At 38.0% G+C, this 17,100-nt stretch overlaps 1 protein-coding gene across 6 annotated transcripts in view; it reads right to left on the minus strand.

Moving 5' to 3' along the window:
- LOC136782741 (uncharacterized) overlaps window positions 1-16,507 on the minus strand; it is a 42,346-nt gene extending 25,839 nt beyond the window's left edge. For all 6 annotated transcript variants that reach the window (XM_066742384.1, XM_066742381.1, XM_066742380.1 and 3 more), the window contains exon 1: window positions 16,178-16,507. The gene's annotated coding sequence lies outside the window, so the exon portion shown is untranslated. The remainder of the gene's footprint in view (window positions 1-16,177) is intronic.
- Window positions 16,508-17,100: the final 593 nt, after the last annotated feature.

Below are 17,100 nucleotides of genomic sequence, written 5' to 3' on the forward strand. Positions count from 1 at the left end.
ACGTTTGTGCATGCATGAGACAGTTTCATTTTGGGAAAACGTTGTATACGCACGTTGCGTAACACGTGAATGTGAAGATGTAGTGGGTGTTGGTGAGTTTACACAGCAGAGGCAGAGTGCATAAGGTGCGGTTGAGTCCCGGTGTCCCCTTACAGATTTCTATGCAACTATAATTAGGTAACTGACACCGACAATACCTCAGAGCAAGAATCCCTGTTAGCAGTCAAGCTATGCCGCTGAAGAAAGTGGCGCGAATATTTTCGGCCCGTAGAAAGCCTAAATTAAACTCACGCATGCACTTTTACCGGTTCGCTGTGTTATACTTAAACTCGACTCTTCCTTCATCCAATACATTTCTTCCTTTGCACTTAATTATCACAAACTTCCTCCTTCTCATACTCGCTATACCTTAAACAATATAATCGTTTTAACCACAAAAAGAGAATTGTTACTTTTTAAACGGAAGACGCTTTTATAAATGCAATCCCATTCTTTCGCTTTGGTGTCTCCTAGACTGAAGCTATCGTTTGAAAAATTACATGCTTTTTTCATTGACTAGACTAAATTATTAATAAGAAAAGAACTGTTGACGAAAGGAGAATTTATTTTCAGGAAATGTTAGCAATTCCCGTGCTGCGAAAAAAGCTGTATGGGCGAAAGCTTTCTTGCGGTTGAATGCTGTATACTAGAGACAAGTGGTATACATAGTACAGTCGAGAGAGGAGACACACTTTTTGACTCAAGTGTGTATGGAAGCAGCTTGAACAAGCACTTTATCTTCGGGACGAAAAGATGTTTCAATGAAATCCGAATGCGGATCAGCTGCGAGCGTACCGGGGAAAAAATCAAACTCCAACGCAAGATTTGAGGCTTTCAGAAAGGGACAAGTAGAGCTACAGCTAATAACAAGGAAATGCACGAGAGCCGTTCTCATAAATATTACATATTCGAATCTTAGCATGGCTAAAGCAAATAATGATCAACAGGGATTACAATGTCGCTTTTATGGCTCACAGGTGGCGGTTGTTAGGCTTTTGAAAACACGAGTCGGATTAGCGGTTGCAATACTAAACTCCTACAGCATTTATTCGTTTAATAAGCCACGCCTACGTTCTACTCCGTCTAGTTTAAAAACAATGAACATTGTCCGATTGTTGTTGATAGTCGAGAAGCAATTCGCCAATAATTCTGAGACTATTCAAAGAGCGATTCTAGGAAAAAGCGTGGAATGGTGGAGGGAGGCGAGGAAAGGAAGAAGAAGAAGAAGAAGAAGAAGGGAAGAAGCCGGTGATCCAAGTCTCGAATGGTGCATCACACACCGCACCGGTTGGCTCATTGATACAATTAATTTGCCAATGTAACATGGTTCCAAAGGCCACGGAACATTGTGCTTTTGTTACGTGGCTAATACGTATTGCAGAAAGGAATGGAGATGGAGGAGAAGGACGAGGAAAAAGTGAAACACTTGGGTAGACAAATGGTATTTAACAATTGACTCGGCAGACGCCGAGGGCACGGATGTTCAGCGAGCGAACACTTGCTTATTCGTTCTCATCGCAAATATGATTTAAGTATGCCCGCCGACAGCCGTTAACCAGAACATCAGAGCGTTCGCCTCAAGAAAGGTCCGCGCGATCTCGCTCGCTTCTTTCCTTCACCCCCGCATTTGCTCATTTCACCATCACCGTCCTCGTCCTCCGCTGAGCACTTTCCGTCGCACCGTGTTTTCGCAACTCGATAGGAATTTTTCATGCCGTGGGTCATTCTCACGATTCACTTCCGCGGAATAATTTTAATAAACCTTACCCATTCCCGACATCTTTTTACTTTATTAGCGAAACCTACAGGTACATACATGCACAGTTTTCATAATAAAATATTTAATAAACCTGCGCATAATTAATTCTACCGCTTGTATGTACAAGCTTGCGTACACGTTTGACCTTATCGCACATGTATCAAACAATATATGTATACCAATAATTAATAAATATTTATAGCAATTTGTGCATGGTGTAAAATAACCGATACTTTCAATAGGCCTGTGTGTATTAAATTATAACAATCGTACAAGTTATCGTCTAATCTCATTGTTTATCCCTTAGAAACGCTTATCTCCTCTTTTTAAGTACTAAGCGAGAAGTTCAATTAACAAAGTTTAAATCCGAAACTTTCTTTAGAGTAAACATTTTGCAAGAATCTCGCGGCGTGTGGCGATAGTGCTGATCTTGCGAGACAAATGATCCAAATTCTAAGCTAACACTAAGGGTCGGAAGCTGTCGTATCAGATAACCAGTGAGAGCGTTTGACAGAATTAGGTCACTTTTCCCGTCGAATAAGGCAACTTGAACTGAATCGTGAAATTCTTCGACATCGCGTGACATATTGTATGAAATTTGATACGGATGAGATAATACGATGTTGCTAATCATTCGATTTTAAAATAAAGCTTATAACTTAATTGTCCGAAAAGATTGTAGCTTCAAGATTAGTCGTAAAGTTACTATATATATAAGTAAGGTTGCTGATGAAACAGTTGAGATCTATAGTATATGATCAATCGGATATTTTGTGTTTGTGTGCTCTGTAAAAATGTCTCTTTTTCGTTGTACTGTTGCAACACATTGCATATGTGGAGCTCTTTCCCGGCTTTTCCGCAAGTCATACACGTCCCGGTAGAAATTTTGTTGGAATACGCAGCAGGAGATATGCGCGCGCGTGCTCTGGCGCAAACGCAGTTGAACGACCGCTCAAGAATTGGCATTTGCAGCATTCCAGAGAACGATGAAGATACGATCGAGTTGATTTGCGACTCGCTGACAATGAAAATTCGGCTTTTCCCAAACCAGTTTTAGCAGCAAAATCGATGGCTGCTTTTTAGCCAGCTCAGCAGCTGCCTCGCCGGTCGGAAAGGAGCGATCGATCGCGCAACTCGTGATCTTTGCCGCACCAACCAATCTTTACGAGCTTAATAAAAACCGTCAAAAGATCGTTTACTCCTTTCCATCGTAAATTACTTCCACTCTAGTTTCTTAATAACAACGATTCAATGAAGTTCTACAGAGTGGTAGAAAAATTCAGAACAAAGAAAGAAACTTTTTCTCCATCCATTAAAGTGTCAATATTTTGCTGACTTCAGATTAATATATAATAACACACGAATGATATATTGTAATTTAATAATTTATCATTTCGTTGAGGCGTTTTAAATAGTGATATATATATATATATATATTGATTGGTAGATCCCAAGATGGTAAAATTTGTCAGCAGCCGCTCGAATAGACGACGAGGCTTAACGTTCTTGAAATTATTGGTAGAAAATAGCTTTAAGTGGTTCCTCATTCGCCGCGCACTGGCTGCCCAGAGTTGAGGATGAACCGATTTGAAGCTTCGACTCTAAACGGCCACCCATATAAATAGCCGTCTGTCCTCGATTTCTCGATGAACCGGATGCCGGGAGACTTTCGTCCTCCAGATGCGCGAGACAACTGTTTGATTCAGTATCGATGAAGATGAGGGCTCAATCGGCAAGAAACTTTGTCCATCGTGCCTCCTCTAGCATAGAACATTCCTTCATCGCTAATTAGACACCAAAGTGACCATTAATTAATCTGGTTTATTCGATCATCAAGCTCGCTCGACATCTTATCTTTTACTTTCATATATCGAATCAATAAAAATACTATCCTACGTCCAACTACTGACGTTTCTTATTAACTTATCAGTACTATATTTTACTGTTATGCCAACGAATTTTATGAAATAACGTTGCAACGATTATCAGCAGTTTATCGACCAATTATGACAGCATATATTTTTAAAAACAATATTTCACGAAAACTGTAATACGTTTTTCTTTGCTCAAGAGTTCGTTTCAACCGAAACTTGCAAATGTTTCGCTTGCGCTTTATCTTTCTCTTTCGAAGGTATTCGAAGCTGCACAAAAACCTGTTTATCATGCTTTTCAAGCTATTCGAGTGTGAGTAAATGATGCACAGCGTATGTATGTGTGTACAAAGAGATAATTTTGTTCGAGCCTTACCCATTTAATTAACTATATATAGCATGCACAAATAGAGATGCGATTTGAAATCGAATAGTCAGAAATAAATGAATATTAAAGAATTTTTATTGATTTTTAATATTAATAGGTAAAGAAATATTTGTAGAAAAATATAAACTTAAAATAGTCATACCGCTTTAATACTCAATTTTTATTAAAAATACATTATTTAAAAGGGAAAGTGAAACTAATTTAAACTTGGATTTGTATTATCATTCATATTGACTTTCGTTTAACGTCTTCGAATCCATTGAGAAACGGAATTTTAAATGAGGTCAGATTATTAAAATAATTATGCCATTGATTATGAACCCCTTGCTTACTTCATAAAGCTGAACTAATTAATCTTTCTGTCACTTGCTAAGTAAAATAGGGTCAAGCAAATTTTCATATCTTAGGGAGAAAACATATATTGTTTGACTAAGATTAAAATTGACATAATTAAATACCATCACCTATTGTATTTTTTAAACAGATAAAAATGTAGCAGCTACAACTTCATATATTACTATTGATGTTGAATTTACCTAACAATTCAATGCTCTGAGAAATCAATGTTTTCCTATTGTAAGTAGTTACAGGTCGTTATGCCACTTTATTTATATCCGGTTGGGGTGAACAACGGTTGGCATTGGAATAAGCATCAACGCATCAAATTACCGATAGTACTACACATGTACGTATAACCCCAGTTTACTGTCAACGTCCAATTTATTATTATTATTAAAGACAGGCCAACACCTTACCAACACGCGACACTTTTACGAGTTTACTAAACAGAAAAAACTCCAGTTATCTTTAGTCTGGATCTTTTTTACATCAAATTAAGTATGAAACCACCACCCCCCCCCCCCCCAACTATCTATTTTGAGACTATTGATTTATGTCCATTTATAGTCAAATAATCTTTGTTTATTATCTCGTGTCATGAGAATTAAAACGATTGCAAATGAAGTAATCAACGGTCAATGCACCGATTGGTGACCACATAGCCGTCGTAGTTTTATACAATTAGAACGTACGTGCCGTTCCATATAAGTGTATACTTAATTATTAGTCGATTCTATGAACGGAAATGTCTTAGAGCTTATGACCCACGATTTTTATCCTAACAAGTAACATAAAATTTCATCATTGAGATTATTCGCTTTACGAACACTAAATAATGTCATTAAGGAAATTTTATTACATTCACAGTGTCATCAAATAAAAAATATGTAAGAAAGTAGAACAACATTAAAAATCTTTTTGTCAAAATGAAGAATCATGATTAAATTTAAGCATAAGGGAATATGCATTGAAAAAAAACTGCATTAGCAAATTACCGCTATTGAGTACTCAGCTAGGTATTCATCAAGTGCGCAACCTTGTGCGACTCGCATGCAAGACGATCAGTCTCGCAATATCGCCGGAAAAGGTCGATGAATCTTTTGAATACGTTACAATTTAATCCTCTGGCTATAAAGAATATTTTATTATGCAGCAATGCTCTTCTACCATTATTTAAATAGGATTACTATAACTATAAACGGTTAGTGTTTCATACATCTATTGAATTTCAATGCACACAGCTATTTTTTAAATAACTTTTACCTTGCACTATTTCGAATTTCTTATCGAGAAATCAATATATATTTATTAAACAGAAAGCAGATGAGAGTGAGCGAATGAAATTGGACGAAAGAGTTTGAAAACCCAACTCCGTTGGCTCAGAAGAAGCTAGGTTAACTGATAGTGTTTAACGGTGCTGATTGCGTTAAACGTCGTTGCGTGCCGCGACTCTATACCAAAGCTAATCCCCGCAAAAAAGCAAAGGACACGAAGCAACCGATCGCAACTGGCAAACCCGCAGCTCGCTATTGAAATTAATATATTATTAATAGCTGTAATAAGGCTGATATGTTAAAACTATTAAGGTTTAGACGCAGAAGAATATCGCTAATTATATATTTATTTTAATGAAAAATTCAGAAAGCATAGACTCGTCAGTATAGAAATAAAAATCCAGTATATTTAATTCTAATCGGAAGAATATAAAAGATGTTAGCTGTCATTCAATTTTTATTTCTAAATCAGCATATGATAAATGAGATGACATACGTGCATGAAGTTTAAACGTATGACTATATGTACGATTTAAGCAACTAGTATTGTTAATATTAATATGTACAAATATCGATAAGTGTGTTAATCTAACACATTGGTCGATGATGTCGTAACGTGGGGGGATCGAAGCGACGTATTAACAAGGAACAAATTACGTTTAGAATTATTAAGCGAATCGCATGACAAACGGGTTAAGACGGCAAAGCGTACAACCGTAGACTGTGCGACTCTGTCGTACGCCGGTCGGACTTTTAAGAAACCATAATTCAAAGCTAAACTCCATCTACCAATGGAGCTTACTACTGTACTAATTGCAACTCATAACTAACGATCGTTATAGGACTGGCCGCAGTTAGTACTGTACTTCGATGCAATGCTATAAATATACTTTATGAAAACGATCAATGCATTCCACAACAAGTGGGTGGCACTAATTAATATGAAACTCCAACAAGCTTCACCGTTAGTGTAAATTAGTGGTTTTCACGTCACTGCAACTACATCGCTAAAAGCTTTCGAATAATCAGCGCAAGATTTAAACTGCATTTTTTCATTCATTAAAAATAAAAAAAATATATATATATAATTTACGCCTCGAGATAAAAGAAGCTATTTGTATTTCACAGGGAATGAAACTATTAATTAAGACTTGGTTGTAGACTTATTGCCGTGAAGTTTATCACTTTACGTGTACTGATTTTAATAGTATTTTAATCCGAAGAAGATAGATGTTTAATTTGCAATTGGCGTTATCGATGAATCAACAGCTTTGCATTATTTGCATTGATTCAACGGTTAACGAGTCCTTTGAAATCTTGCCTTTGCTGTTCTTGTTTAAAACAGCAGCTGCATAAACTTTAAGAGGAATGGAAATTCCATTATTCGGTCCAAGCAAGTAAATTCGTATATATGGTAGACCAGCAATACAGGGAAAATAAACTGGTTCGTTGATTCTCGAACAGCGTATACATATATAGAGCAGAGTAATCTAAAGCAAAGAAGCAGCTTATTAGTTTCTTTCTATTTAATTTCATTCTATTTACGGTTTGAATCAATTTCATTGAAGAGAAAATTTTCTCTTATGCTAATCCAACTCATCGTTTCAATCGAGTCTACTTCTGTATGCATATGAACACGTTCGTATGCATAAAAATATAGACAGGCTAAATTTACGCACGGTTGATTTAATAAAGCTTTGCCTCCGCATTTTTATGGAATCCTATATATCCGATGCGGCAAATAAGCAAGAGTATAACGCAGCCCACTTAGTTTGAATCGGTGCCAAAAATTCCTGGCTCCTTCCAAGCCCGTGAGAATAAGACGTTGTACAAAAATTCCAGTGGAATTTCGAAAAATTGTTAGCTCTTGAAAATGCAATAATTTTCTTTTAATTGAGACGTTAATATACTGCTGCTAAAATACGACTAAGTAAGACTGTTCAGTTATCGTAAGATCGCTTCGAGTTTTCTTGAAATGAATTTGCGTGCAAGATGCAATTTAATGATACATTTTAAAATGCATTCTCAACACCACTGGACCAATAATAACCAGCGTAACAGAGAAATTTCAGATACACAGTAGCAGAAATCTGCAATCTGAAATTGGTCCCGACTGGTCAATCATCGTCACGAAAGTATAAGAAAATGATAACTTCTTCGAGTGAAATTCCATTCACGCGCGCTGTAAGCGATCCTCTTTGGACAAAGGTAGCTCTAGAGTAACGCTGCGCTGCATATGCGTATTAACATATGTATATATATAGCATCCTGAAATATCCGAGAGAAATTTTTATTTGCACCAGCGTTAATTTCTCGACGAGAGCTAACAGTCGAAATGCTCATCTCCAACACTTGGTAATTCGTTCGTTAGCATCACACCTATTTTGCTGAAAGGTCGGATGGCAGTGAGTCACAGTCAGTTGGCTTTCTGGCAGACCAATTTGGCCCCACGGCTATATAGAATGTCCCGTGAAATCATCTCCCTTTCCACGAAGACTCTTTTAAATGACTACGCGTCAACATTGTATGCTTATATAGTCCAAACTATATCATATTACTATTATGCTGGACTCGTCATATACTTCTATCCCTATATCGTTCTTGCATAAATCCGCACAATGCTCTGACCTAACAACTGAGGAATCTCGGTAAATGCGAAATAAATTTGAAAATCGTTCCACGTCTGTCTTAAGCAAAATTTCTACATGATTTGTAAAAGTATATCAAGCGTGGAGAAAAAAATGCGCCAGAGTAGCATTCGCAGGGCACGGAGTGTCGAGTTTGACTCGAACCGGTGGTGGAGGGCGCATAGTTAAAAGTATATACATATTATAATGACGAGGAGTAAAAGTATAGCAGAAAGGGGGTGAGGCGAAAGGGAGGGGGAGTTCCCTTTTCTATTGGAGCAAGAGAATCGTGACGAGCGATCACAAATCTTGCACTGGGCTTAATCTATTCGGTGAATCTTCTTTTTCAGACGACCAATCGCTTTCGATCTAGGCAAGCATGCAAAACGAAGGTCTGCTACGAATAAATCCGAACGATCGCCCGCGGGAAGAAACGATTAAAATAACCGTAGCCTAGGCTTATTAGATACGGTCGGGGTTAAGAAAACTTCTCATGGAGCTTCTCAGATCCCGAGGAGAGAACCCATTCGATACGCAGTTCGGATTCGTTGAATTCCAAAGCTGACGAAGTTTCTTCATAAAACAAAGCCAGCAACAGTTGTATCCACCAATGACAGCGCAGGATATCGCTTCGCTCGGACACTCAGCTGCCGTTCTAAATAAACATATCTCTTAGCGACATCGAACGCACGGTTCACTGTATATACGTCATTTCCTTCTCATCCTCTGCAATCTACTGCACAATTTACATTCAATTCTTTCGATTTTTTAAATACTCCGCGTGCAGTTGTTTCTCCCTAACACAAACATTCGCATCTCAGAAATTATCAATTTTAAAATTATAGCATATAGCTGTTTCAACTCAAATTCCAGAATTGCAAAATTGCAATGCTAAATTCGAGTCTAAATTCGAAAGCGTGGAAATGTAATTCGACCGAAGTGTTACAGCGTTCCTTTTGACGATGCACACATGGCAATTTTCGTTACATTAAAAAACAAACAGAGCCTCGTTCAGCTGTAGGAAAAAACATACTGGAAATTATTATTTTAATCACACATACATTGAGATCCATTTTTAATTTTAAAGATGACGCGAGTTCCGCAACATGGACGAGATAAAATAAATGTAGAAAACGTTGTATGTTTCGTGTACCTATTGTTTATACAAAATTATACATTTAGCAAGAAAGCAAAGATTGTATAATATGAAACTAAAATTCATCGAAATAATTATTGCGCACATAGAAGTCTTTTCAAGTTCTACGAAGTAAATTAACAGTGAAATAAAACTTGGTTTGGACAGTAAAAGCATTTGTTCTACGTCATCCTATTTCCGAACAAACAAAAAATACTTTGTCGACGGGGCACACGTGCAAACATATTCCTACAGATCAAACAAAATGTAGTGATATTAGCCTTATCGGCCTTATGATAAAGATTGTCAGGCTGCGAAAAGTTTTATTCGCATTAGATCAATTAGATAGATACGTTTCTGCTGTTTCGAATGTGTTTCACAGGATTAAAAAAAAATCATATATTTTCATTTGTTAATTAGGTTTCCTTTTTTCTATCTGTTTAAATTGAAAAGCTGATCTATTTAACGGTATCACGATGGTTATATGTATATATAGAGGCAGCTCAGAAACCTTAGTAATTCGTTATAATGATATTAGCACATTATTCTAAGTCCGTTTTTCAGCACCAGTGCGGTAGGTACGCAAAATTTAGCGATGAAAGCTTTCTCAGTGACAGCCAACTACGACACAAACTAAGAATAATAAAGCAATAGGTAGGTATATGATCAAACTACTAGGATAAGAAATATTTACTTTCTACCGCATGATAAAGTTAATCTCATGGGAATATTTCTATTATACTTTTATTATTTTATCAGTAAGAGATATACCATGTGAGCTAGAAATAATTATACAATCGTACAGTCGAGTAACTATTGTCTTTATAACAGAGATAAATATTTCTTCTGGTTTCGATACGATATAATTCAAGCCTGCGATTCAAGGAAATGTAGCAGGATGCAAAACACATGGGCCACTGTGATGCTAACATATGTTTTAATAAGCATTAAGTGTACATATGTATTTACATATACCAATACATAAATTTAACTGGAAAAGAACGAATTTGCGTTGCTCAGTGATGGCGCGTATCAAACGTATAAGGCGTCAGGTTTTCCCATTGGAGAATAAGCACTTTCAGCATCAAGAGATTTATAGATGAGTATAGGATCTACGAAGTATATTCAAAGCAAGTCTACTTTGACAGTAAATTATTCGTTAATTTCGGAACCGCTGCATATTTCTCCACGAGCATGAAACTTCCGCAAGTAGATAAAGATTAACGCATTAATGGCAGACAGAGATAAGTGAAAACAAGCCGCTTGGCTACAGGCGTGACGTCCTCGAACCGCAAATTCCTGCACGGAGCCTCCTCGTTTTCCTCTAAATGCATGACACATGCATATACGTTCACACAGACCTATACTGACATTAATGAGCCCTGCGCGACTTTAAAATACTGATGCTGATGCAATTGTACTTAAACACCGTTTTCTTCTCTGCACTCCATTAAAGCTAAATAAATTTACTGCTACTGACTGTACGGTCTACGGGTCCATGCATCCACCAATCCCAGACTTTAAGAGCCGTCTCTTTTAATTTACACGTACGATAATTCACTTTCGAGCTATTGTGCATCTATTCAATCGCCCTTGCATCAAACCAAATTTCATTCCCATCAACGAATTTTCAACATGCTGTGATTTTTGTCCGGTATTAGGGCGAAATTACGCGTTTTTCAACTGGAATAACAAAATATTTGGCTATCGCATAGTTTAACTTGGCTTGGATCACGTGCCAGGAATAGAGAAGCTGCGGAAGAATACTGTGTCACCCAGTCACTTTCTCTACTCTCAGCATCTATTTCTGCGTAACCTGCATTCCCCTTGCTTCTCGCGCCTCCGCTAACTTGGAACTATGGATACAATAGAATTCATGACTGAGAGTAGCGAGTACCATGCAAGAAAAAAAGAACTAACGAAGATGTAACCGTGGAACGCTTAATTGGTCTGACGCTTTCAATAATTAGATTTCAAAGAAGATTAAGAGGACAGCAGTGAAACTAACTGCAAATTAGAGAGACATTGTGCCATTGCTTTATTAGTGATTCGTAAATTTTGTATACTTATCTAATACTGAGAAACTGCCGTAAGAGAGTTTGCTATATTAATTATTCGCTTTTGATGAGAGAAATTATTATGTCTGAAACAACACCGATGTCTGCAATGTTGCAGAATAAAGTTCCTGCAATTATCTTCAATTTTGTCGAGCGGAAAAAGTAAGGGGTGTGGAATAGCGATTTTATTTGTTCAACAAAGCTTTAATAATGCCATGATACCATTAAGAGTGTGCTTAAAGATTAATTGTAACGAGTACACTTCAATTCGTTTCAGCTGGTGTAATTTAAATGGATCTACAAGTGGGCGATATATTAATATCTCCGTAACAAATTGCAGAAAGAAAGAGAACGAAGAGGAAACGGCGTAGGAAGGATCAATAATAACAATGAATTGGAGTATATTTGTCAAGCTGAATATTTCATTTCTCATGTTCCCTCCGACTTATCACTGTATGCACTGTTCAAGGAGAATATAATCGTTCACATACAATGCTGCAAATGAGCCAAAATTTAAATAAAATGTATATACAAGTATAGTGATTACAAGCTGGAAATTGAGATGATGGAAGCAGAGAACAGAGCAAGAAAATAAGTTTCGAAGAGAAGGGGTACAGTTACATATATATACGTTCTTCTGATAACTCTGGTCAGAATGTGTGGTATACTCGCGTAGCGATATGCAGCATCCGTACTAGTTCTTACCATGATGACGAAATGTAAGTTTTTCACGGAATAAAAATGAAACGTATATTTAAGATTATACTCCAGCCAATTTTAATCTATCTCGATATTCGCTTACTACAAGTATAAAGTGTAATGCCATTAGCATTTGCTTGGGAAATACTCTGTTACCATTAAGGCATTGGAGATTAAATTTATGCAATGGGAAGACAAATATGGTGAGTGACCTGCATCCGTGAAAGTAATCTGTACAGCAAAGTCCAGTGCACTGTCGATAACGTGCTCTATCGAACAATTGATAGAAATTGATTTGAACTAAGAATAAAAAATAGTTTCCATTGAGTCCTCCAGCTCGTTTATATGTAATTAATTAAGGCATCGAAAAACAACTGAACATGCAAATGAAAGAAAGTTACGTAAAGACAAGTAAATTAAAAGTGCACCGATTGTTTCTAAAACGCTTACGTTATTCGAGAGCGTAGATGCGGGTTCACCACAACTATTTCCATGCTGATGATTCACGCTTAATTCGTCACGTACGAAGTATTTGGTTTTTATTTCAGCACCTCGAGTCGAGCATTAGACTTTGGAGCATTGAGAGATCAACATTATCCTTAGTTGGAATCTTACTATTTATAGCATAGTTAGGAATGGAAATGGTTTTTGAAAATAGGAATTTATATTGCACCACAGTGTACACAAGCAACGAACAAGCTCTTTCCTGAGATTAAAATCAGACCTTTCCTCTTATCGCGCTTTCTATTTAATATAAAACTGTACGTAAGTACATCCATGTATATCCATCCATCCATCCATTCGTAATAAAACCCTGCTAGCCCCTTCTTATCGCAATGCTACACACCAAGGATGCACAATGCACACTGTAAAAATAAAAACACATCGTGCGAAGTTCGACATCCTCTCGGGCTGGCCCTGACATTGACAACAATTCCTCATCTGTTTTCAACTCTTTGACTGTTGACTTCTTTCATCATCCCTCCGAACTTTCACTGGAGAACAAGGAGCACCATTTTCAAGGGCACCCCCCCCCCCTCCTCCCTTCCATTACTTTCATTATTTGAATAAAACCAAAAACTGTGTTATTAAAAATTAATCGAATATTTGTGCGTTACGCAACAAAGAAAATAAATTTGGTTCGCACGTCGGTAGTAAAGCTTCGTTGCATAATTAACAATTGGTAAGAGGTAAATCAGTATACATATATGTATACTGTAAGGGGGGGGGGGGGGGGTGGAATGGTATTTATAAGGAAAAGAAGAGAAGTAGCGGTGCGTGCTTCTGAATGAAAGCAATACCATATGAAACAGAGCAGCAGTGTAGGGAGTTAGAAACGTGCACGCGAGCGAGAGAGCCTGCGTGTGTTTATTAGGATAAGAACCGGCAAACAAGAGGAAAGAGCCGTGCATTTCAGACCCTACGGGCTCGCCGGACGTTTTCAGGCTGTGCAGTAGCCCAGTCGGCTAGAGTGTGTGTTGGGATTACGTGTGTATACGTTTGCGCGTGTTCGTGAACGCGTGCACATCAGCTTTTCAATACGGGAAAGGGACGCTGGATTCTTCGTGCGAAACGTGCCTCGCGCGTATGTACCACACATCACCTCCCTGTCGCAAATGCCAATTTCACGCTGAGGACGCATGTCCTGATGTCTCCAATTATTGTTAGCGCCGGTAATGCCAATCTTAACCTATCAAGACTTCTAACATTTATTGTTATATCAAAAGTAAAGACAAAGAAGACCATTGTATTTTCCATAATATATATATAGATATAGGTATAAAATATAGATTAAGCTCTGCATACATTTTTAAGAAAACTGGAAATTGTGCTTTCAACTCTAGTATCAACGTCAATTGATGTTTAGTTCTTTTGCGAGTATAAATCCATTCAGTCTTGTTGGTATACCTTCAACCAGTAATAGACTAAGCCAAGCGAATATATTAACTAGGGCGCCAGTCGTCACTCTCTTCTGCTTGAAAGATGATTTAAGGCGCAGAACTTATTTTTGGACAATATTTCTTTGAAGAAAATTTTGAAAACGGTGTGCTCACTAACAGTTACCGACGTTTGAATTATTATGCTGGCAAATGATGTAGATCCCTCTCGCGCAATGGATTAGCGAGTATGAAACGATGTTATTTCGCAGCCTATCAAACAACTTTTAAATGTAATATTTCATGTTTTTTCTCGTTTGTTTTATTATCATTGTTTCTTATAGTTTTTATGCGTCGGTATCATAAGACATGCGTCTTGAAGGCTTTTAAATTTTATTATTTCCCTTTGTTTTGATTGCCATCATGAATCTCTATCTAAATTTACGATATTAATTTAGTAACTGAAATTTCTACGACAGGAACTGGAAATAACGTCGATTCAGCGATTGCCTACAGGTGTAAGAAATGTTATTCTACGATGTGTCTAATGACCGGATCTATGAACAAGGGCTTTCTATAACGAAGGGGAAATACTATAAGACCAACGAGTTCATCTAGCATAACCAAAATTACGCACGTAAAGCGGCAATATTACCATTTAATGAGATGCACCATTCTCCGGGGGCTCCCTTTGGTAAAATGAATAATGAATTTATGAATGAGCATTAGACAAACTTTAATAATTATTGATGATCAAGGAAAAATTACTTTGTGCAATACACTTGACATATCTGCAGGTACATCACTGAAAGTACCTATTTTTGCGCTATTCCTCGACACATATACACCGCACACAAATTGTATGACCAATTTTCAGCAAGTAGAAAAAGACTAGTTGCTATGATCGAACACTTCTACCTTGTAAATATATACATATAAATAGCAAGTAGGCCCTGTAGTATCTCCCGTTGTCGATAACTGTTTTCATAGACGGGGGCTCTGATTTACAAACAGAAGCGCGTTAATCACCTGGCGTGCAGTCACGTTCAAACATTATTTACATTTCGATATAACATCGACCTTGGTCACGTGCTTTCTGCGCTCCTAAGTTTAAAACTACTTTATTTCCAAGGAGTCTTGTGATTTACGCCGATGGCTCGTGAGTGGGAGTAGAAAAATTCGTATATCAATGCAAAGTTTAGACTGTTGGTATAATATCATACGATTTTTCAAGCGAATTCCATCACCTACACATAAATTACAACAGATCACAGATATATGCGTCTCTTCGAAATTCTAAGTGACAGCAAAACACTCCTAACAATATTCGTTCGCTGCTCTCTCACATCTATTTGTCTGTTTTAAATTTCCTTCTGCAACAATCGTAACTTTGCGAATTCGTGAAATGATGTAACACCAGAATTCTATTTAGATATCGCATGACTCGGTAGACGAGTTATATTTTGTTATAGCTGCTTCGAAAATTCTGAAAAAGATTTTTTTAAGAAGTCACCGGCTGTAATAACACGAGCGTGGTAGGATTGCACGCCACGCACATCCGCTAAGGCGGGGCCAAACTTGGGGTTGCCCGCAAAACACGCAAAACGTGCGATTTTTCAGATCCTGCCGATCGCAATTACACGACTCTTCTGGGTTTCTGTGCAGGGATGAGAAGGACGGGAGGGGCTCGCCGAGACGGGAGGAGAGGAAATCAATGCCACCGTCTGGCAAGAGAGAGAGAGCGAGAGATAGAGAGAGAGAGAGAGAGAGAGAGGAGAGAGGAACACATTTGTGTTATAATCCAAAGAATAAATCAACCTAAACTTGAATAACTGACGAAATCTTACTCAAGAAAATCCCTATATATATAATCTATAGAACAATGGTCCAAATATCACAAGAACGAATAAACAATTATGACAACCGAGTAGCGAAGCACCTCTTAAAAGTACAATTTCCAATAGTTAAATAATGCTACAGTAAGGAGGAGACTGAAGTGAAATGAGAATGTATAGCAAAGACGGTGTCACAAGAATTAAAGAAGACCGAATACTAGGGGAGGAAAAATTAAAGCACACACAACGATAATTGTAGATGAGAGTAAATGCTTACCTGGCTGGTGATGTAGTGTAATATGGTTTTTACACAGTCTTTGTTGTTTTTAGTGACAATCCGGTGTTTCGTCCGCTGGATTAGGAATGCAAGCGGACACGATAAAGAAATGCTTCCCTATACGACACTGTGCGTGACACTAACTGCTGGAGTCTGGATAGACGCACAGATGTGGACACTCTGAAGGGAGGAAAGTACCGCACTCTACTCTGTAGCTGCGGGTGTCTAGAGCCTGACTGACGCGCCAGGGCCGGCCTCCGCGTCGCGTACCGGCTGAGCTGAACCCGTTGCCTCGTCGTATCGTATATACTCGGATACTCCCAACCAAACAGTCCCAACAATCCTGTCCTTCCCTCGATCCCTCACTTGCCTTTCTACCACATTCTCCTCCCTCTCCTCCTCCTCCTCCTCTTCCTCCCCCTCTTTCTCTCCTTTCTTCACTCCACCAACCCCGCAACCCACCTATAACCATGCTCTACCCAAGTGCTGCCAGTTGCCACTGCCCGCTGCGTTGCCTGCCCCATGAAAATCCTCTACTACTCCACGCACACAACATCACACCTCTCTTTCTTCATCTTCGGATCATTTTCTCCATCTCATCTTTACGCGTCAATGTAAAAATTTAACTCAACAGCCTCCAACTAGTTCCAGCAAAAACCGATTCGATAAGATAAACGACGATTCACCACTCATGTTCAACAATCTTGGCTCGTTCTGCTTCAATGTAACGCGGAGCCCTCTTTTTCATAGAATTTATCAAATATATTTGTTTATCTCTGCCCTGCATCTTAAGCTGACACAATACTTCGTACGTCGCTGGTACTTGAAATAATTGCTTATCGTTTTTCACGGAACCATAGAGAGTGGTGATTCGATCGACGAAACTTATATTTCATTCTTTCATTTGCATTTTTTATCTGCTT

The sequence above is a fragment of the Prorops nasuta genome, unplaced genomic scaffold (genome assembly GCF_024137725.1).
Source record: "Prorops nasuta isolate Cenicafe-Biocafe unplaced genomic scaffold, Cenicafe_Pnas_1.2 PNAS00030, whole genome shotgun sequence".
Taxonomy (NCBI): domain Eukaryota; kingdom Metazoa; phylum Arthropoda; class Insecta; order Hymenoptera; family Bethylidae; genus Prorops; species Prorops nasuta.